We start from the raw sequence: 22,009 nt of genomic DNA, 5'->3' as shown, positions 1-22,009 counted from the left end.
CGCAACCCGTAGGTCCGAGTGGCCCACTTCAAAACACAACATTTGCAGGGCCCTCAGCTCCTCTGTGGGGTTTGGACAAAGTCTTCAACTGCTCGGGTGCATGAATCTGTCATCTCACAAACTCTGCCTGTCCACTGAGTCACACCCACCTCTCATCCACGCTCATCGGATCGCAGATTATTTCCCATTTCTACACAGCCATCCTGGTTCTGGGAGCTCAGGACAGAACCATGACTCAGACACCCATCCCAGGACTTGGTCTACTCTACCCAATGGAAATCTACCTGACAGACACTTCTGAGGGGAAAAAAGCTGGAGCTCAGAGATGTAGGGTGTCAATATACCATTTCTAGGCATTCTTCAGGCGGGCATTTAACTGGACCCTCAGAACAGATGGGTAGAGAAGGGCTTTGTCTTATTATTTTAATATTCCAGTAAGGAAATCAGCTTGGGCAGGGGAGAGAGGCACTCCAGTGAATAAAGTACATGACTGCGGAGACTGATACTCAGATATTTTTTTCCTGATGAACATCTTTATCAATTCCCCCATCAAAAAAAAAAAAAAAAAGAACTTCCATCCGTCACCAACCCTGTCTCTCCATTTAGCACGTTAGGCTTGGAAATGAATCATCTAACTTGTCGACTGGAGGAAATTATAGGAGTAGTGTTTTTTTTGCTTTGTTTTGGAAGTACTGGGGCTTGAACTCAGAGAGATGCACTCATGCTAGACAGATGCTCTATTCCTTGACTCACACTAGGCATGAGAGTCAGGTGCTGGTGGTTCACATCTGTAATCCTAGCTATTCAGTAGGCTGAGATCTGAGAAAGATCATGTGATTTGATCTGGGCCTGGGCGCTGCCCCTGAGCTCTTCAGCTCACGGCGAGCGCTCTACCACTTGAGCCACAGCATCACTTCCGGTTTTCTGGTGGTTTATTAGAACTAAGAGTTTCACAGACTTTCCTGCCTGGGCTGACTTTGAACTGTGATCCTCAGATCTCAGCCTCCTGAGCAGCTAGGATGACAGGTGTGAGCCGCCAACACACAGCTGATCATCATTATTCAAACAACAGATGTAAGATAGTGGTGGATTTCGACCCACCCACGCAGTTTCCCAAGAAAGATCAGTGTGGATCACCAATATTAACATTATTCAATGTGAATCTCCCACCCCTCAAAAAAATAAAATGAATTGGGCAAAAGGAATCACCGTTCCAAAGAAAAGCACACCTGAACTATTTCTCACTGATTTTTTTTCTTAAATGTAGATTCATTGCTTCTTTAAAAAACTGCAGAAGAAAACTTCAGTTGTTTTCCTCTGTTTTACTTTACTTTGCCAAATAATGCTGATCTGAAAAAAAAGAGTTGGGGGGGGGGAGGGAGACATCATCACGTTCAACTCCAGTTCGGTGGAATAATCGTGTGGGATGCTTTCTAGCCAACGGTCCCCGTATATTTGTAAAGCAGAAGATTTATTCTAGAAGTTGTTACATAAATATCAGCGGGGTAGATTTCTTTCATTTATTTTGCATAATTACATTCAAAATGGAAAAACGCTTGCGCTCTAAAGCCAATACAACCGCCTGCAGGAGAGTGTCTTTTTATATTCATAGAAACATCAGCAGATTGCCAAGACACGTCTTGGTAGGTCAAAAATTATTCCGGAGATCTACTTACCATCGCAAATGAGAATTAGGGAAAGTAGACTCCTGTACGGATCAGAAAGCAAGATGACACCTGAGTAACAGCGTCCTCTAGTTCCATTTCTCCACTCTCAGCGCCCATTTGCAAAAAAGAAATAGGAAGAAAAGAACCGGAGGGGGACGCCCAACGGGTTTACACGCCATGTCTTAAAGAAGAGTCACGCTGACTCCTAACCAGAAAGAAAAAGAAAAGGGACAGCGGCTTTCAAACCCTCCTTGTAAATTTTATTCAGCTAGACTCCATTCAGTCTAATAGACATAGAGACCGGCCACGGGTTGACTCAACAATGTATTTTATAAATTAATCTACCAGAATGCGAACACCATCAACCAGAATGAGAAGAAGTACACCTTTAATGTCAGTCAACAAGTTTCCTCTGTCCTAAGTAAAGTTTTCCTCCAATTTCTCTTAAATGTTGGAGGCAAACGTATAGGACTGGTTTATTTTATTTTATTTTATTTTGGTGTGGGGTTGAAGGGAAGTAGGATCTAGAGTTTGAACTTGGAGCCGTGGTTTGGATTGGTTTGGATTAGCCATCTACCATCTGAGCCGGATTTCTGATTTGCTTTATTGAATTTTCAGTCCTGCATCTAGAAAATCTGACTTTTAAGAAAAAAAAGTCACTATGACATCAAAGTGAGAAAGAAAAGTGAATGCTGGGTTTTTACAATTCCAGAAAACAAGAAAAAAAATAAGGGACGGATAACCAAAGCTCCCACAAATATACCATGGCACCTTGGGAGTTTACATGCAAGATAGGATGGTTTGCAGAACACAGAAGGTGTAGGAGTCACAACACATCTAGAACCAAAGACCCTGGGCAAGCTAACTCCCTTGCTAAGGTTACAGAACTCCTCCCAGGCTGCTGAGAAGCCCTTCCTCCAGGGGCTACACACCCTGTTCCCTTCCGATTCCTGCAGGGGATTTCACTTTAAGAGCAAACCCCTTGTTTTGCCTTCAGTTAAACATACATGTCTATATATCATGATCGCAAACTTAGAAAACAAGACAAAACTGAGTGTATTCTAAAAAAAGAAAAAAGAAAGAAAGGGAAGAAAACTTCCAGAATATTTTTAGATAAGGTTTCACCTCTGCTGAAATTCTTTTCTCCTCCATTGTGGGGAAAAGTAATGTTGGCAAGCAAGGATGGATCGCGACAAACTTTTTGGTAGTAGGTCCCAGAGACTGAATCCCCACCCCCAACCAATATGGTATAGAATAAGTGACCAGCTCTGAAAGGCTGTCCTTTGTGTGTACTATACAGGTGTCCACACAAGAGATCTTTCTGAGTTTTCTGATGATATCGTAACTCGTGAGTGGGACTTGAATGTTATGAATGGATGTGTCTGTGCATATGTGTATATGTGTGTGTGTGTGTGTGTGTGTGTGTGTGTGTGTGTGTGTGTGTGTGTGTATCACAGGACATAGGTTTAGGTCATTACATCAGTTGGCTTATAGTGTATGAACAGTCTGATGGTCTGGAGGAAGAGATAGAGCCAATGTGCTCCCATTAGGAGGGTTTAGTCACGTGACTCCTGGCTACCTTGGCCAGGGAGAACTGGGTGTTAGGACTGTAGCTGTTGATTTATTTCATCCTGTGACTACAGGGGCATTCTTGAAAACACATACACTACTTTACAGCCACCCCGTCCTCCACGGGCTTTTATCTGCATTACTCTCGGAAAGACCTGAGAGAGAAAGAGAATGAATGGCTTTTTTGTTTCCTTTCTTACCTGTCTCTGCCCCATCCCATGAGAGCAAATAAAAAACATTGTTTTCTGAGGGTCTTGTCCACATTATTCTTAAGATACCTTTGTATTATGGATGAAATAAAACAAAAGCTTCGTGGGGAATGGCCCCCCGAAGGACGGTCCTGTTCTCGTGAGATCTTCAGGGACATGTTTCTGTACTCTGCGGTCACCCGTGGCTTGGTCTGTAGAGTTACATCAGGGAGAGACATCATCTAGATTCTCCTCACACATCCAGCAAAGCTCGTCAGGAAGCCTGACTTTTATTACATTACCGCTGCGCATTCTGTTCCTACAAACTTCCTTTCTCGAGCATTCACAATACAATTTTATCTAATTCTGACTCCTTCCCCTGGCACCAATACAGAAGGTTTATATGCAGAAATCCACTTACTTAGAGGCCTGATATCTCACAGTGGAGAGAATTGTTTATGATACCAGTTTTTCACACGGACGTGGAATGAAGTAGTTTCTGCTACACATAATCAGCACGAATCCTTGAGGATAAATATTATCATCCGGTCTCTTAAACTACTGACATCAAAGATCTATACGTCTATTGGATAATAGGCTAATTGTATGTAATTATAGATTCATAATGGGCCTTACTAGTAAACTACCAATTTAGTTCAGCAGTTGTAAATCAGCAATTGACACTTTATCCTTATATATTTATTATTCACAATAAACAACTGGAACTCATGGTAGGATATGCTATACAATTTGACTAGTTCTAAAGTAAATATTTTCATACCAGTTTTGACTGATCAAAGCAGGAAACATTACACTTTTTTTAAAAAAATAATTTCTACTTCACATGTGTGGTAATGTGAACGATACTTCAAGACCAATTTCTTTAGGGAAGGAGACTGGGCAGTTACAGCCATATGGCTGTATACATCTGTCCTCTACCTTGAAAAATTCCAGCTTATGGAAATATTCAGTGGAAATATTCATATAATATGGTATTGATATAGTAGCCAGGGTATGCACCAAATCATTAACCATAAAAGAGAAAAAATTAGAAACATGAATATCCTCAATACAGGCATGATAAAATAAACTGAGTTATGTACAATACGATGCTAGGTAGGAATATGGGAAGAAAGCATGGAGGAAATTACAAGGTAAAATCTATATGCCTATACTTTTCCTTTCTCAACAATAAGCAGTTTCTGTCTATCAATTTATATCAGATTTAACAACTAATCAATCGATATAATTATAATTAATAATTACCGTAATTTTAAGTTATGATTTCACAGCCAGATGTGGGTAGAAAACATAATAAGCTTATGATGAACTTAAGTCTTACTTGCTTCAGTAAATATATTAAAGGTAAGTTATAAGTAAAAGTTATCTCATGAAAATTAGAACTTCTGACAACTTTTTTTCACCCAATTCTTTTTTCTTTATTCTTCTACTATTCTTGAGTGAAATCGACCTCGTTTTTCATCACACGCAACTCCTGGTGAAGGAGATGCTGGTTTCCTTCTTTTAGGACCCGGTAGTACCAAGAGCAAAATGCCACATCAAAACAAACCCTTCTTCCGTGTCTCACAAATCATCACAATGCAGTGAGTTCTAGCCCTCAGTAGGGAACTTTATACAATAACACTAAGTTTGGACTAAAATTCCCTGAGCTCAGGCCCCAGCCTGAGCATCAAATAATAAATATATGTATTTAAAAACACTAAAGATTGGAAACCAATATAGTATCATGTGCAATGAATCCCTTCCCCTCCACCTGTGTTTTGGGACCACGATCAATAGGAGAGGTGAACCCGGACAAATGAGGGACTCCGAAATTCAGCAAAATAAAACCTTTTTTTTTCTTCCAAAGTTTGGTAACCACAGATGCTTCTCTAGCTGAACTATTTGTAAGTGTAGAACTCACTAATAGAAGGCGTATTCCCATCGTGATAAAACAAATATCTCCATAATTCTTTCATCTTTTAGAACTGAAACCACACATCCACTTACGTTCCTTCTGCCCTCAGGGTTCGGCTCCATCCATTGAGCTTCCCATTTCTCTGGTTGACTGCTTCACCTCACATCAGAGCAACAAGCTTTTGGATTACTATAGGACTGGATCCTGTTTGCATCTCTAATGAAAGTAATTCATACAGAGACGTAACGAGATAACCTGTCTATTTTCTGATAACCACAGCTGCCAGTTCTCATCCTCCTTACAGATTCTAGGTGTTTTTATTTCTAGAGGCCATTACTTGACATCCCATTGAAAATATTACCCTGCATCTTATGTTTGACATTTAAATGATTATGAACTGGCAAAGAGTTATTGTGCATAATTTTACTTTCAAACAACTTTGGCTACCTTTTCCTAACTTAAATTTATGATTGGCTGTAATTCATTAGCATTTTATAGCCCCCCAAACTCTTATAAAAGAAAGCTACCCAAGGTGTAAATCATTTGGAAATGTTATGCAGGGTGGATGATAACAAAGATACCGGAGATGAGATGCTGTTTCTCAAAACCAAAACTCCATTTATGGAGTTAAGAACTGGAGTTAGACAGGGTCCTTTTTGCCCTGCAATCTTACTTGGAAGAAAAGAAATATTTTAAAGTCAAAATAGATGCTGATGAGAGGGTTAAGAACATGAGTAGAGCCGGGCTCTGGTGGCTCACACCTGTCATCCTTGCTACTCAGGAGGCTGAGATCTGAGGATCAACGTCCCACACCCAACCCATGCAGGAACGTCCGTGAGACTCTTAACTCCAATGAAACACCAGAAAAGTGGAAGTGGCACCATGGCTCAAGGAGTAGAGCGCTCGCCTTGAGCTGAAGAGCCGAGGTCCAGAGTTCAAGCCCCAGGACCAACAAACAAAAGAAAAAGAAAATGGAGAGACTCGATCATTTACCAAATTACAATCATGATTCTAATTAAGAGCCCCGGAGCCCAGTCAAGAAAAAGTGGGCGACTCAATGAGCCTGAAAGTTCCAAGGACCTCTTCTGAGTTTGGGAATTTTCACAGCTGACACTACAGCCAACTTTCCTAAAGGATTCCTCGCACGCTTCACTTGAACTGTTCTCAACCCTCCAATGCTTGACTCATGGTTCAGGGACTGCAGAGGAAATCTTTATCCTGACCCTAAGAAAAAGGGAAATATACCATGATGTAGCATTTCAATTAAATGTGCATCTCTGGAAGCCAGTTCACTTTCCGAGCATCCTAATGGAGGCAATACTTGTTTCCAGTGTGGAGAGAGAGTAACCTGATCTCCACATTCGGAATGAAGAATGGACCTCCATAAGCAGAGCTGTAATTGCCGCTGGTAACTGTGTCCTGTAGAAAAACTGGGTGGAAACCGCGTGGAAAACGGAATGGATTTTCCCTTCAAAAACATACAGCGAGCCACCACGCCAACGTATTAATTTGCACTCAAACACTCGATACTGCAAGACACACCAATTATCTCTAACTGTTTAAGCCAGAAGACTTTCCCAGGCTTTAAACTAGTCTCTAAAGAGATTTAATTCAATATTACTTACCCAAAAGCAGTCAGCATGCTCTATTGTTGACCTTCAGGTCAGTGGGGGTGAACTCGCTGAGACCCAATCAAATCTAAATATGTCCCCCCTAAAGAACTATTCACAAGGTTAATTGTATCTCGGTTCTATTTGCTGAATAAGGAATCAATTAAAGGAATAGCAAAAGAAGCCATAAACGGCTACATGAATTGTGCAGAAGTGATCTGTACAGGGAAAGGGTTCTCCGTTCACTTCCTTCCCTGTTAGATCACTGCATGAAGGAGAGTAAGCTCCTGGAAAACACATTCTTCCACTTTCTAGCAGCCCTGCAATCAACATCTCTCTCCCTCTTGCATAAAATCATGTCATTTGTAAATGCACAAAGAACACAAACTCTCTAGTTACTGGCCACAAAGCAAAGCTTCTTGAGTCTGCACGCTGTCTCGGTGGGTTGGAGAGAAACAATACTAAATCGCTGAGTTGTGACAGTATGTGGCGTGGAGAAGAGAGGGTTACGGTGCAAAGGTTTATACGTGGACATGGAAAACGATGTCGCACAAAGAGCGCAACTGATAAAGGAAGATAAGAGGAAGAAGAAGAGAAAGCTTTTTACAAGACATACATGAATGGACCTGGTATCTAAATGAACTTTCTTAGTTACAGAATATAGGCATTCAGAAAGGAGGACTACTGGTTTGTTTTTGTTCTTTTAATACATTTGTGTGTGTGTTTCCCCGCCCCCCCTCTACCTGCCTGTCCTGGGTGCTGTCCCTGAGCCAGTACGCTACCACTTGAGCCACAGTTTTACTTCCAGATTTTGGAGGGCCAATTGGAAGAATCTGATGGACTTTCCTGCCCAGGTCGGCTTTGAACTTTGATCCTCAGCTTCCGAGTAGCTAGGAGGCTAGGGGATGTTAGCCAGTGGTGCAAAACTGCAGTTGGGTTTTGTTTTTCACATTTGAAGATGAAGACGTTACCTCCAGGAGGCCATTAATCCCCCCCTCACACAATCCTAGAGCAAAGTGAGGCTGGAGAACACAACCTCTTCACTCCTGCATGGAGAAGCAAGGGAAACAAAGGAGCTGCGATGGGAAATATTCCTTGTGTTTAACTGTTCATTTACTGTCAAGGATTGAGAGGCACAGATACAAACAATAAGCCCAGTGCACGTGACGCTTGGTAGAGCGTGATAACCAGCACGGAACGGGCAACCACCCATGGTGGGAGAGCACGGATTCTTCCAAAGAGCAGGAGAAGACTGCAGGAGCCACAGAAAAGGCCCAAGTCAAACCGAAGGCCTCCTCTGCTCACCACTGGAGCCAAGTTCCTCTGGGCAGTTGACAAGTGTTAATTAATTATCCAGTGTGAGCAGTTCCTTTGCTTATTCTGGACGACACAAATGTGACATTTCACCAAGTCGTCTGGGAAGAGATGAAGAGTGGAGCCCAACTCTGATTTTCCTGCAAATGGCCAGAAAACAAAATGTCATGGAATCCTGACTCTGCTCTCTCTCATGTGCACCAATAGTGTCACTGAGGAGTCAAGAAAAACTGCCTTCATTCATTCTCCCCGAGTCTCTCTTTGCTTGCCTGCTTATCATCCTCTCCACACATCCATCCACGCACCTGTCCATCCATCCGTCAGCCCATCCTCCATGCAGCTGGGCTCCAGGCTGGGACTCTTGAACTTAAGTGTTATTTCCGTGTATACATTGGCAGGAGTACAAAGAAAACGAAGCTTGTTAGCTCTAAACTGCATCCCGATACACTCCTTCAATTTTTAAACTGAATTCACTATCCCCACCCCCACGTCCTTTCATCTGCTTGGAGCATTTAGCGAGTTCCTAGAAGTACAAATCCCATGTTCCATCCCGTTGTTTCTTGAGAGAGACACGCAATGGTTTGCCCATTTCTTTCTATGCCAAAGAGTCTTCCCTACTCTTTTAAACCCATCTGCGTCCCTTCTCCAATGCTGTGTTTGGAATATTCAAGGCCAGCGTTGTTGTGTGATCCGGGCTGGCAGAGTGCATCCAAAGGGGCTAGATCCACAGACCACGAGACCTGAACTGTGAGGATGAAGGTCTGAGTCAGGATTAGCATCAAAGGAAGGTAACTCTTCACCGGGCCCCAAGAGGAGGAGGAGAAGATTCCAGGAGAACTCTTCCCTCAAAGAAGCAAGCTTAACACACGGAAGGAGCGAAGCAAAGAGGTGGTCTTGTTCAATAGGAGTGAGGTTCAATAAGCAATGTCTACCTGGGAGGGCAGGAGAAGGAGGCCCAATACCCAGGGTCACATGGGTACCAGCTCACCGTCGCTACACGGGCTCCGGGGCTCTAAGTATCCAGATACAATGACGGAACCTTCTCTTTTTCTCTTTAGAGTATTTTATGATCATCTTTTAAGTAGTTGTCCAAAGGAGTTGCCATTTGCCAGAGCAGTTTATGAGTATAGTGCCTTTTGATCAGTGTCCGCCCCTTTCAACATTGGCACCCACCCTGCCTACAGAATCTTCTGTGGGAGGTGATTTTCTACTTTTTAACTTTTTCTTTTTGAGTTTTGCTTGCTTCCATTTTCCAGGCTGCCGTTCCAGATAAATACGTAGCAAATTCAATGAAGGACAGGGGCAGGTGCTTCTGATATGCACTGGATGTCCAGATGTGTGTGTGTGTGTGTGTGTGTGTGTGTGTGTGTGTGTGTGTATTTAGGTGACTGCCTACGGTTCATGGGAGAAAGGGAAAGCGACACTGAGTGCTTGTAATGCCGAAGAAACCTTCACGTCTTTCATTTTCCCTGGTCGCGGTGCCCTTCACATCAGTTGTGTTTACTACACACCAATTATACACAGACTGTGTCTGGGGACACGCACCAAGCCCGGGGCGGTCGCCACCTGGAGCTGGACGGATTGCGTGGCTCTTCAACCAGGCCTCTGGATTGTGGACCCTGTACGAAGGGACCGTGTCCCAGGAAGAAGCTGTGCGAGGCAGCTGGCACTGGTCTATTCGTGGAGGGAATGTTTGGCAAGCTGATCACCTGTTGAGCTGAGTACCTGTGCTTGGGGAGGGGGGAGGCGGGAGGAAGGAATGGAAGCCTGATCCTGGCTCTCACCTTCCCTGACGATACGCTGATGCCTGTCTGAATTAAAAGGAGTCTTGTACCGCCGAGAAGATAACACATCATGCTTCACTTCGTAAGGAAGAGAGCATCATACAGGGCCCACCCCACTGACCATGCAATCTCCTACTTCTGTGTCTCTGACAGCTTTCTCTCTGTCTCTGTCTCTGTCGATCTCTGTCTGTCGATCTCTGTCTGTTGGTCTCTGTCTGTCTGTCTGTCTCTGTCTCTGTCTGTCTGGTCTGTAGTCTCTGTCTGTCTCTTGTCTGTCTGTATGTCTTTGTCTATCTCTGTCTCTCTGTCCCTGTCTCTTGTCTGTCTCTCTCTCTCTGTCTGTCTGTCTCTGTCTCTGTGTCTCTCAGGGTTTTGATTCGATTTCTGTGGGTGACTCTGAGTGATGGGAAAAACTTTACCTATCTAACCTCACATGTGTCTAAATAACCATCATAGAATTGTTGTTTTTTTTTTGAGGGGGGGGGGCGGCCAGAGGAGCCTAAAAATTTGGTTGCCAGCGTAAGCCATATCTTTAGATACCGGGGTGGGGAGTCTCCCTCCATCTCTTCCTAACTTAGGCTCACCTCAGCTGCGCCCACACCGTCTGACGCTTTTACTTCTGCCATTTTGATAGACCGTGACCTTCCCAGAGCACTTTCCTGAAAATTTCCAACCATAAAATTGAAATAATTATATAGTAAAAAAAAAAATCTATAGACTCGCTGCCCAGACTCTATAATTAATATTGATGTTGATTTTTTTTTATTTAATAAGGAGATCAATCGTACCACGGCCCCCAGTGAACACAGTCTCAAACCTCTCTGAATAACAACATCCCAGTTCTTTGCTGTGGTCTGACAGGCTTCGGCTGACCTTGAGCTACCTTCCACGCCACCTCATTTCTAATGTTCCCACCCCACACGGCAGAGTCTTTGAAGACGTAAAGAATTTCCCCGGGCCCCGGGGACTTGCTCTTCGTTCCCCTTGCTCCTTCTGCCCTCAATATCACAGCAGAGTCAAGGTCACCTTGACTGGCCTTCCCACAAAAAAGACACGCGAGGTCTCCAGCCCTTCTCTACCGCAGCACACTGGGCTGCCACCAAGCATGGAGCTCTCTCGGAAATCCCCCCACCTCTTTGTTTCCCCGGGTGTCACGTGTGCATCTCGTGGCACGGAAATGGGAACTCCAGGAGAAGCAGGATGTCATCCATTTTCCTCCTCTCCGAATCTCAGTGGAGCCGGTGTGGAGTTAAGACTTGAATGGCTACCTCTTCAGTGTGTAAAATATCATTTCTCCACAGCTGGGGAAAGTGAAGGAGGAAAGAAAATGAAATGCCAACGTCCTGAGACACAGGCGATTGCTGCCTCCCGAGGTACGGCTCTTGTTAATAAGGAGAACTCAGCAATATGGCAGTCACTGTGGATTTCCAGCCACGGCCTCCACAGAGCAGCAGAAGACTCACAAACAAAGACTACTGCCGTGACCTTGCTCCAGAGCTTGAACTAAACATCTATGGAAATATTCAGAGAGGCTGAGTCGGTAGCAGTGCATTTTCTGTGAAGTATTTCTAACCAATTGCCATTAGTTTGAATATATCTTTTGAGGTTCAATTTGACATTTCTTCCAAATGTTTTTGTAGGATATATATTCTTTTTTTTTTCCATCTTCATAACCTTCTTTCCCAGCACTATGGAAAGCTTCAGGATAAAAAGAGAACTGTGGTGATTTTCCTACTAATTAGTTGCTCTTATTAAAAAGAGCAAGATAATTGATTTTAGGATGCACTACCCCTTATTAAGAACTAATTAAGCTGTATATCAAAGACTAATTAAATGGCATTATTCCATCTCACTGATGAGTCTTGATGCTTGGTGAATAGATTTGGGTAGTAGATGAATATTCTTGGAATAGATTTCACAGCCAGACAGATAAATATAGACGAAGAAGCTGAGTAAAGGGAATTTTCGATTATCTAAACCTAACACACTTATTGGTATTTCTTCAGCCTGACAGTTTGAAATGCGCCAAGCGAAACGTTGAAGCACAACCTCAGCACTGTGGTAGGGTAAGGACCAAGGGAAGAGCACGGCTGGAAAGCTGGAAATTTAAATACGCCATTAGTCCTTCTGGTGAAACAGGAGACTGAAGAATTTCAGGCATCTATTTCTTTCTTCTATTTATTTGCTCTTTTGACGAGTCAGTCTACTCTGAGCTCAATTATACCCCTTCTCAGGGATGTCTAGGAACATGGGATAATTTTTGTTTTTCAAATGGTCTATCATCATCCTTTTAAAGGTGTACTGTGACTGGGAGAGGAAAGAGGGACCCAATAGGAGAATATTACCATGATAAAAATAAAACACAAAACAAAACATGTTTGAATGTGTTATCTACCAACCCAGAGACGGAAGGAACTAATGCCTGGCTAACGAGAAAGTGCCCCTTAAAAAAAATATTTGGAGGATAAGAGCTATTAATAAAACAGATGTGGTGGTTGTTTTGCTTTCGGAATTTTACCCTATCTTAGAAATGAATGTTTTCAACAAGAAATCAATCTGAGATAAGTCAATGTTTTATCTGAAGATGAAGATCACACAGGAATATTTCAAAATGTTACTGGGAGCCCACTGCTTTGACCTTGCTCTGTACTTGGAAGGCAGTCTGCTTGTGACAAAAACAAAACCCCACAAAACTAACCAAACCACAACACCAAACACCCTCTTCATTCCTTTTAATCTCTGAGGGCACAACCTTGCTGGATTAGAGTCTGTCTTCTCTCAAATTCTCTGGCCCTCATAATGAGAAAGCTTCTGACTAAATCACAAGATGTTTGTAGAAGTAATGATTTCACTATACAGCTGGGCCCGGCTTGATTGTCTTTAATAGTTACCTTCACTGGCAGTGTAATAATTTGCCAACAATAACATCAGTCATATGTCACTCTGACACTCATTATTGGCCAAGGTAGAAGCCCCAGGACCAATAATCTATACTACTGAACAGCTAAATTAAATGCCGCTGTATACGAAATGCAGGCTATGAATCTGAAGCTGAACTTTGCCAACTCTGACGTGTCTTTTGAATTATCTGAAGGACATCTACCCTTGAGCTCTCTCGGAGTTAATACGCACAGAATTGGGAGCTGCTGCAGCATCACTAAGAAAAGCTGTGCAAAGAGAGAGTACAAATCTCTATTATAGGAAAATGAGTAAACAATTTATTTTTAGCTATCTGTATAGAACTTATGGGCAGGAGATAAAGTGTTTGACTCGAGTATTTCAAGGTTGGCAAGCCCAGGCCTCCTCTCAGATTTAATCCATCTTTATCATATGCAGATTGCCTTCTAGATGGAGTGCCTACTTTCTCCTTTTGTGTAAAATTATGGATTTTAACATAATTTTGGGTAATTATACATTGCACGTAATTGGTTAAAAAAAAAAACCAATCAATTAGTCGTGACTACAGTTCCTTCTTTTGTTTTGCATTCTGTGCTTGTTTTTCCTAATAAAGTTGGAACACGAAGGATCAGAGAAGAGCAGGGTCTAATTAATCTCTTGGGCTTTCTGTCTCAATGGGAAGAATTCTTTCATGGGGCCAAATTATGAATCTATAAATCTATAAATCTAATCAGCAACATTAATAAGATAGAAATGGAGACAAATGTATTCCATTCCTGGAGATCCTTAAAGGAAAAAAAAATACTACTGATACAGTGAGAGTCCTACGTGGAAAGCAAAGATAAAGATGTTGATGGAAATTGTAAGGAGATCAGTAAATAAGGGAGCGTTGGTGAGGATGGCAGATAGCTAATCCGCTCACAAGGGTTCACCGAGGTTAAACTAAGCATCAACTGCTCAGACACCGAGAATGGCGTGTTAACCTTGAACCTGAGCTCGTTTGCAAAAAAATCATCACAAGGTCGTAACAGAAAACATTTATTTTCACACAAAACCTTGGTGTTAAAGTCTAGAGCAGCTCTTTGCCACCAATGGTGCTGAGTTTATTAGGGGAGACCAAAGCCCTCACAATGTCACCCTACACTTTGAAGTACGACACGGAAGCCCAGTGCGGTGAGGAGGGTCGAGTATCACAATGAAATTGGCTGATCAAAACGGGCTTTGGTTTAGGGAAATTGCCGCTCATTGAAGAGCCATTTAGGAAGCCTGCATGTCAAATAACAATCAAAGTGTAATGTGTCTGATCTCTACATGGCCAGTGGCTTCTGCTCAGCAGTAACAGATGAGAGGTGGGTTTTGCTTGAGAGAGGGTTTTTCACAGCTGGTTGGGAACCACGTGTCAGCGCAACAAATGCCAGGACTGGTAAGCCTTAGGGAGTGAGTGACAGACCCCTTCTCAGAGATTCAAGACCACTGGGGCAATGTAAGGAAACTGTACGACAAAATGCAAGAGATCACGGGCTGGGAATGTGGCTTAGTGGTGGAGTGCTTGCCTTGCATGCATGGAGCTCTGGGTTCGATTCCTCCATACACCACCCCCCCCAACACACACACACACACACACACACACACACACACACACACACACACACACACAGCTGGCAGTGGCGCTGTGGCTCAAGTGGTAGAATGCTAGCTTTGAGCAAAAAGCAGCTCAGAGACAGTGCGCAGGCCCTGAGTTCAAGCCCCAGGACTAGCAAAATAAATAATAAATAAAATGCAAGAGATGAGAAATGTGCTTTAATTTCTCAATTCCTATTGTGGGGTGGAGAGCATTTTTTTTTTCTTTAAAATGTATGCGATACATATTCCAGGCACTGGCTTCTTGTTAAGTTTAAGATTTTCCTTTCTTTTCTCACTGTTGTTTACCTTATTCCTCTGCTTGTTGAAGGGAAGATGGGAAAAGAAATGTCCAGCCCACACCACCACAATGGAGCCTCCTTATAGTAGGAATTCCGACTTTGGTTTTCTTTTCTAAATTCTCTTACTCTCCCATGCCATTTCTACCTGGTAATATAGTGGCCATTTATTGAAGGTACTCATACTATTTTCTAAAATAACTGGTGACCCCAAGGAATGAACAGACAGGGCTGATGAATGCAAAGTCTTCTTCACCAGTGGCTGATTTGAGCAGATGATGCAAAAAATCACTGCAACTAATAATAGATACTGGGAAGCTTCAGACCCAAAGCTGCTGAGTAGTATCATGTGTGATTGGCTGAGTACATCCTTACTTTTGGAAACGTGAGAATGATTATAAACTTGTCAGTGACACCAGCGACTCTCAAACTCTGTCTCAATCTGACTCAGAGTACCGCAGAACATACTTGGTGTTGTGACCTGACTCTTCATATACAGAGGTACAATCTACGTATAGATGCCCAGCCCGTATGCAGGTACATACATATTAAAAAAAATAAAACTCAATAGCTGGGGGTATGGTTAGGGTTAATTTTTGTGGCTCCGCTACCAGGCGAGTCCTTAATTAAATCACAAAATATGAGAGAGTAAAAGAATTTTTCAGATATGATTAATGACCCCCAACCCCTAATTAACTTTAATTTCAGATCAGCAGAAGGAAGACGCCGATTCTGACTGGTCTGGACCAAGGCCATTAACAGAAGTATAGAAGTAAAGGTATTGAAGACATAGCCGACCTTGAAGAAGGGAAAAGTGGCACTGGTACCACCAGGAAATGAATCCGGCCCACAGCAACGTGAACGGGGCAGAAGACGCCAAGACATACAAAACCTAGACTAGCAGCACACTTATGGGTTCCTTGGGAACTACTGAGCAGAGGGGACCGGCACCTCAGCATGGAACCTGGAGAGGTGGTAGATTCACCTGTAGGCCGGTACCTATCTGTAATGGTCATTTTTTACACAGCAATGAAAACAAATACAACCCCCTTCTCCTTTCTCTGCCTTTAAACAGAGGGTCTGACAGCATCTCTGGCCATGAAGAAAATGCAAATCAACACGAGGTCCCCTCCTGCCTCAGCAGGCAGGGCCCTCGGCAAAAATAGGAACCAGGGCTAACGCTGTGGAGATGGGGGTGGAGGGAGGAGGATGTGGTGGGAATGCAAATGAGCGCAATCACTTTGGAAAGCAGCATGGAGACTCCTCAAAACCTAAAACTGCAATTAGCCCGAGTATCCAGCCACACTACTTCAGGGTATTAATTACCCAGAAGGTAGAAGACCTGTGTGCATCCATGTCTATTGTCAATCTATTCCCAATAGAGAGTCCAGGGGCCCTCTGTCTCTGTCTACCTATATTGTCAATCTATGCACATTTCTGTGTCATTATCTATCTCTCTATTGATCTCTACTATCTATTACTACCATCTATCTATATCCATCTGTCTTCTATCTATATCTATCATCTACCTACCCTTCTATCATCTATCTATATCTACCTACCATCTATCTACACCTATCATTTCTTTCTATCTACCTACTTAACTAAATCATCTATCCATCTATCCATATCATTATCTATCTATCATCTATCGGCCTACCTATCTACCTATATCATCTATCTATCCATCTATCTGTATATCTATCTATCTATCTATCTATCTATCTATCTATCTATCTATCTATCTATCTATCTATCTATCTATCTAATCTAATCTATCATCCATCTATCTATTTATCTATCTATCTACCTCATCTATCCATCCATCCATCCATCTCTCTCTCCATCTACAATGTATGCATGTATGTATATATGTATGTCTGTATGTTTATGTACTATCTAGTTTTCATTTATCTATCCATCCATCTATATAAACATTACTCATTTACCAGGGAGAACAATATTAGGTTATTATCAGGGAAATGGATGAACCTGGACAACAATATGGTGAGTGAAGTAATTCAGACTAAAATCTTGCTAGGCACATACTCTAACAGTGAGTCAAGACCTCAGTTCTTGGCATTTTGAAACACGGTCTTGGCTATGTATCTCTTACTGGCCTGGAATTCTCTATGATGTTCAAATTGGCCTGGAGCTCGTGCATATCCTGCTTTGCTTCCTAAATGCCAGGATTATAGGTGAGCCCAATCATGCTTGACCACATAAAGTTTGTTTTTTTAAAAAAAATCAATATCTGGCATGAATTTAGTAGTTTATTTTCAACAAATGGATTAACTTTAACCAGTATCTTCTTTTGTACTGAAGTTCATGGTCAGAATAGGGCTTGCTGGTGGTAGGTACTCCGATTCTTTGAAGGGAAAAACAGAGTCATCTGAAGACTTTCAGAAACTCCTCCATAAATCACAGCCTTTTGCGCTTGTAGTGAGCTTTCTATAAGATTCGATAGTTTGGAAGTTTCTATTCTAGATCTTTGGTTTCTTTATGATGAGCTAGAATATCAATGCGGAAAGCAGCACCATCTAAATAAGTCACATCATAAAAATAACCCACTTAGATGCTTAACATACGTTTACTGCTCCTCCTCTGTAGACCAGAGGCATTTCTAAATAAGGAACAATTCTAGAGGCTTGTTCGTGCTGCTGACACTGGAGCACATGCAAAGCGGGGGCCGCTGAATTCCCTCTCTACATCCCAACAAATGCAGCTTTACCTTCACCAAGAGATGCACATTTCAGCCTGACATCCTCTTTTAAAACCATCCTCAGTTGCTCGTGGCTTCAGGATCATGATTCATTGGAGTTTTTCTTTTTTTTTTTTTTAAAGCAGATTTTCATTATAAGAAATGCAAATATTGACTATGAAAAAATGAAAGCATTAATATCATTTAGATTTGCACAGTGTTCCGGCCATAGGAAATTAATCATTCAGACCATCTTATTCTATTTCACCCTATTATTTTCATAATAAATGTTAAAACTCTTATATCTTACTCCGAAGTCAAATAAATGTAGGCAGAGCAAAAACGGTCACAGAATATTTTTGAAAAATTATTATTTATTATTAGTTATTATTATTAGTTATTGAAAGACCTCTTGGCATAAAGGCACGGACCAAGACAAAGCAGAATATGTCTGGATCCAAAGACTTGATTATGATTCGATGTGAAGAGATTGTAAATTTGATTTCGTAAAAGAAGAAACACAAGGACCTCAGCTCCCCCGCAGAGACATTTTCTATGCGTTCACGTGAGAGCATGTCTCAATCATTTAAATTACATATGACATTTATTCCTCCTCAAAACTTATTAAGCAAGGAAGGTTTCGGTGAAAAACAAATACCATGACCACAACAAAAACATAAATAAAAAAAACTATAACTACCATAAAAACGGAAAGTGGTTTTCTCCGCCTACCACTGTTGAGAAAGGTTGCTCTCCGACAGAGTGCCTGTCATCTATTTTTATTTTATGCTTGTTCCACCGCATAATTAGCAAAACTCTTTCAATACTCGGGATCATTTCCCTTTGTTGATGAATGCTTTTCATGTGCTGTTTGGTTTTATGGTGTTTATGAGAAATACAGTTTTACCCTTTAGAAAATGTATTGAGGACAAGGGAAAAAAATAATGCCCTGTTCCCTTCTCCTGGTGATTAGGCAAAAACAAAAACAAAAACAAAAAAAGCTGTTAATTGACCCAGGAATCTAACTTCTCTGACTTTCCTGTCTTTCAGTTGTAGGGACAGAAGACATTTCTTTTATACCCTTAGCAATGGGCTCAGCCCTGAGATTTTCCTGCTATGCCATCTCCTGGTATGGTGGCCTCTTCCGAGGTTACCCTAACTGCCTGGCCTCGGCTCCTACTGCTGACCGGTGGCAAGAACTCTGACTCCGCACCCCCACTGGTATTGGAGAGAAAATGATGAGCCAGCCTCCCTTCGGTGCTGCCTGTAGCTTACTTTAAAGGACTTCAGGGCACACAGAAAGACACCAAGGCCGAGCCTTGAAATTCGTTCTCTTGACAAAGCTGGTTTGCAGGTAACCTAGTCTAATTAGAAATATAGTGCTGGCCAGCCGGCTGGTGACTCATACTTGTAATCCTAGTTACTCAGGAGGCAGAGGTCTGAGCATCACAGCTCCAAGTTAGCCCAAGCGGGATCGTAAGGGTCTTGTCTCTGGTTAACCACCCAAAAGCAGGAAATAGAGCTATGACTCAAATAAATGGTAGAGTGCTGGCCTTGAGCAAAAATGCTCAGGACAGCTCCTAGGCCCTGAGTTCAAGCTCTGGTAATGCAAAAACAAGAAGGAAAAAAGAGGAGAAAGGAGGAGGAGGAAGAAGAGGAGGAAGGGGAGGAAGAGGAGGACAAGGAGGAGAAGGAAGAGGAAGAGGAGGAAGAGAAGGAGGAGGAAGAGAATGAAGAAGAGGAGGAGGAGGAAGAGAAGAAAGAAGAAGAGGAGGAGCAGAAGGAAGAGGGGGAGGAGGAAGGAAGAGGAGGGGGAAGAGGAGGAAGAGAAGGAGGAAGAGAAGGTGGAAGAGAAGGAGGAAGAGGAGAAGGAAGAGGAGGAAGAGAAGGAGGAGGAGTAGAAGGAAGAGGAGGAGGAGAAAGAGGAAGAGGAGGAGGGAGGAAAAGGAGACGATGATAATGATGTGGAGCCCAAAACCATCTGCAGATTTCAACCAGGGATTTACATGAATCTTATAGAACTATTTTGAACGTACCCAAGTCCTAGAGGGTTTGTTAATAAGGATAAAGGTGTGGGAAATACTTCTTCATTTGTGAAAAACATGAACTTTAAAATGGCGGGGGGGTGGATGTAGCCGAAAACCTGTCCTTGTGTTAAGTAGGTGAAAAAATAAATGCGACCACCCTCACGACTAAAAACACTTCAAGACACGTGTTCGTGCGTGGCTAGGCATGTTAGTTACAACCACTCCCATCACCCCCATTTCTATCCCTGTATCTCCACCTTGCTGGTTGAGTCTAACAACTGACTCCCGTTGGAAGTTAGTCCCTGCTGCGGTCAGAAGGTTGGAAACTTTTGTACAGCCTCCTAGCCGGCCGGAGTGGGAATTCCTTGATCTTACAGAAAGAGCCTGAACACCTTCCTGTTGTGTCTCAGGCCTGGTGGGGGGTTACTGGAATACATGGTTTGTTCCAGAAGCACAGTGGGTAGAGCACACTTTGAAACCTGCGGTCTCATGTGCACGGGGAGCAAAGAGAAGGAAGTCTGATCACGAACTAGGCTAGGGGGAGGGGGGGATCATTTATAAAGTGGAACTCCAACAGAAACTGAATCTGAATATGGAGAGCTGGTTCACGAGTCGTTTAATGGTTGCCATTAGTTGTTGTTTTTGCAAAAGTTTTATCTCTGCCATTCCTTAATCTCTTCTTAGAGTGGGGAAAAATGCACCCCCCTCTTTTTTGTAGCACATTCTAGAGGACCCCAAGCTTAAATGTCACCCTGAGCCCCGTTATAGCCCTCTTCCCAATCTGAGCTGAAGTCTTTCCTGAAGCGGCAGAATCTCAGAGGAACCACAGCTGTAAGAGCAGCTGTATCCCTGAATGCAACTCTGAGCAAATAGCCCAGAAGGCCAGTGAACAATGAGTTATAATAAAACAATGATCATTAGTAATAAAAGCTTTAAAATAACCGTACTCGCGAGACAGTGCTGGTCATATCCATTCTGTGTTCTGGAAATAATAGATTCTTTTTTTTTTCAACCCTGTGTAACTACAATGGTAATTAAAAGCTGATTTAGCATCACAGGCAATCTTAAGGTTATATAAAAATATAAGTAGATCACTCTGAAAGAGTAAGTTGCTTGTTTAGAGTCATACTTTTTAAAACGTGGGAAGGGGCATTTAGACAGAAAAGTGTTGACACAAAACGCTGAGCAGAATCAGTGAAGTTAGTCAATCAATAAAGAAGGTTTTCTTTTTGGCTTGAATTATTTGGAGCTTGAACTCAGGGCCTGGGTGCTGTCCTTGAGCTTTCTGTTCAAGGTTAGTGCTCTATCACTTGAGCCACAGCTCTACTTCCCATTTTCTGGTGGTTAGTTGGAAATGAGAGTCTCATGGGCTTTCCTGCCCAGGCTGACTTCAGATCTGATCCTCAAATCTCAGCCTCCTGAGTAGCTAGGATTACAGGCGTGAGCCACTGGTGCCTGCCTGTACTTTTTTAATACCTAAAACTTCCTAGAGACACAAGAAACCACAGTGCGGGGAAAATAATGTACTATGCTTTCTCTGAGGATAGAGAAAATTTAAATGTTAATATCCATTACATAATAGGGAAAATAAGCCTGAAAATGATAATGATTATCATAAGCCAAATTATTCTGTCAAAATATTATGCCAGAAGATAGACTTTTACCTGTTGTCATGGGGCATAGATATTGATTTTCTTCCATTGCATTTTCTCAATTTCATAATCATTTATTACATAGATTAAAAATGGTTCACCTGATAAACATCACCTCTAGATAATAACACAAAACCACAGCAGTGAGGAAATGTAAGACAATCATTAAGGGTAATATTTAACTAAAAAAAAAGTGTCTCGTATCATTTTGTGGTGTTTGGGGATAAAGAGAATATTCAGACAAGGAAAATGAAAGGGGGAAAATAGTAGCCCATATTGGAAACAGAGAGTGAAACAAAGGTGGGCCTTCTTGCCAAGACTACGGTTCAGGCGGGGCAAAAAACTATTAGTCAATTAGTGACGCTGGTACAGGCACCCTGACTAGAGCTCCAGGAGCCGTGAATCCTGGAGAGATGGAGAGGGTCAGGAGGAAGCAGCCTTCACCTGAGAGGTGTGGGAGCCACGTGGAAGGGAGAGGGGAGGTGTAGAAGGAGCAAGGCCAGGGCTGTCTCTGGGGAGGAATGCAGGTGAGAGGTTCTCTGTTCAGAGCGGCATGTAAGATACAGAGAATGTACCAACAGTGCCAAGGTGTTTTGAAGATGCACCTGCCCTGCGGGGTGGTGTCTAGGATGTGAGTTTCTCCTCCTTCTTTCTGGGAGGATGTGGGCCTCTCTTAATGACCGGTGGTATCAGCTCTCCTAGGCAGCATTCTCCAGAGACCAGTGTTGTTAATCCCACCAGAGAGGAAGAGAATGGCATGTG

This window comes from Dipodomys merriami, unplaced genomic scaffold, assembly GCF_024711535.1.
Source record: "Dipodomys merriami isolate MVZ:Mamm:240054 unplaced genomic scaffold, mDipMer1.0.p SCAF_44, whole genome shotgun sequence".
NCBI lineage: Eukaryota > Metazoa > Chordata > Mammalia > Rodentia > Heteromyidae > Dipodomys > Dipodomys merriami.
This window is presented reverse-complemented; position numbering follows the sequence as displayed.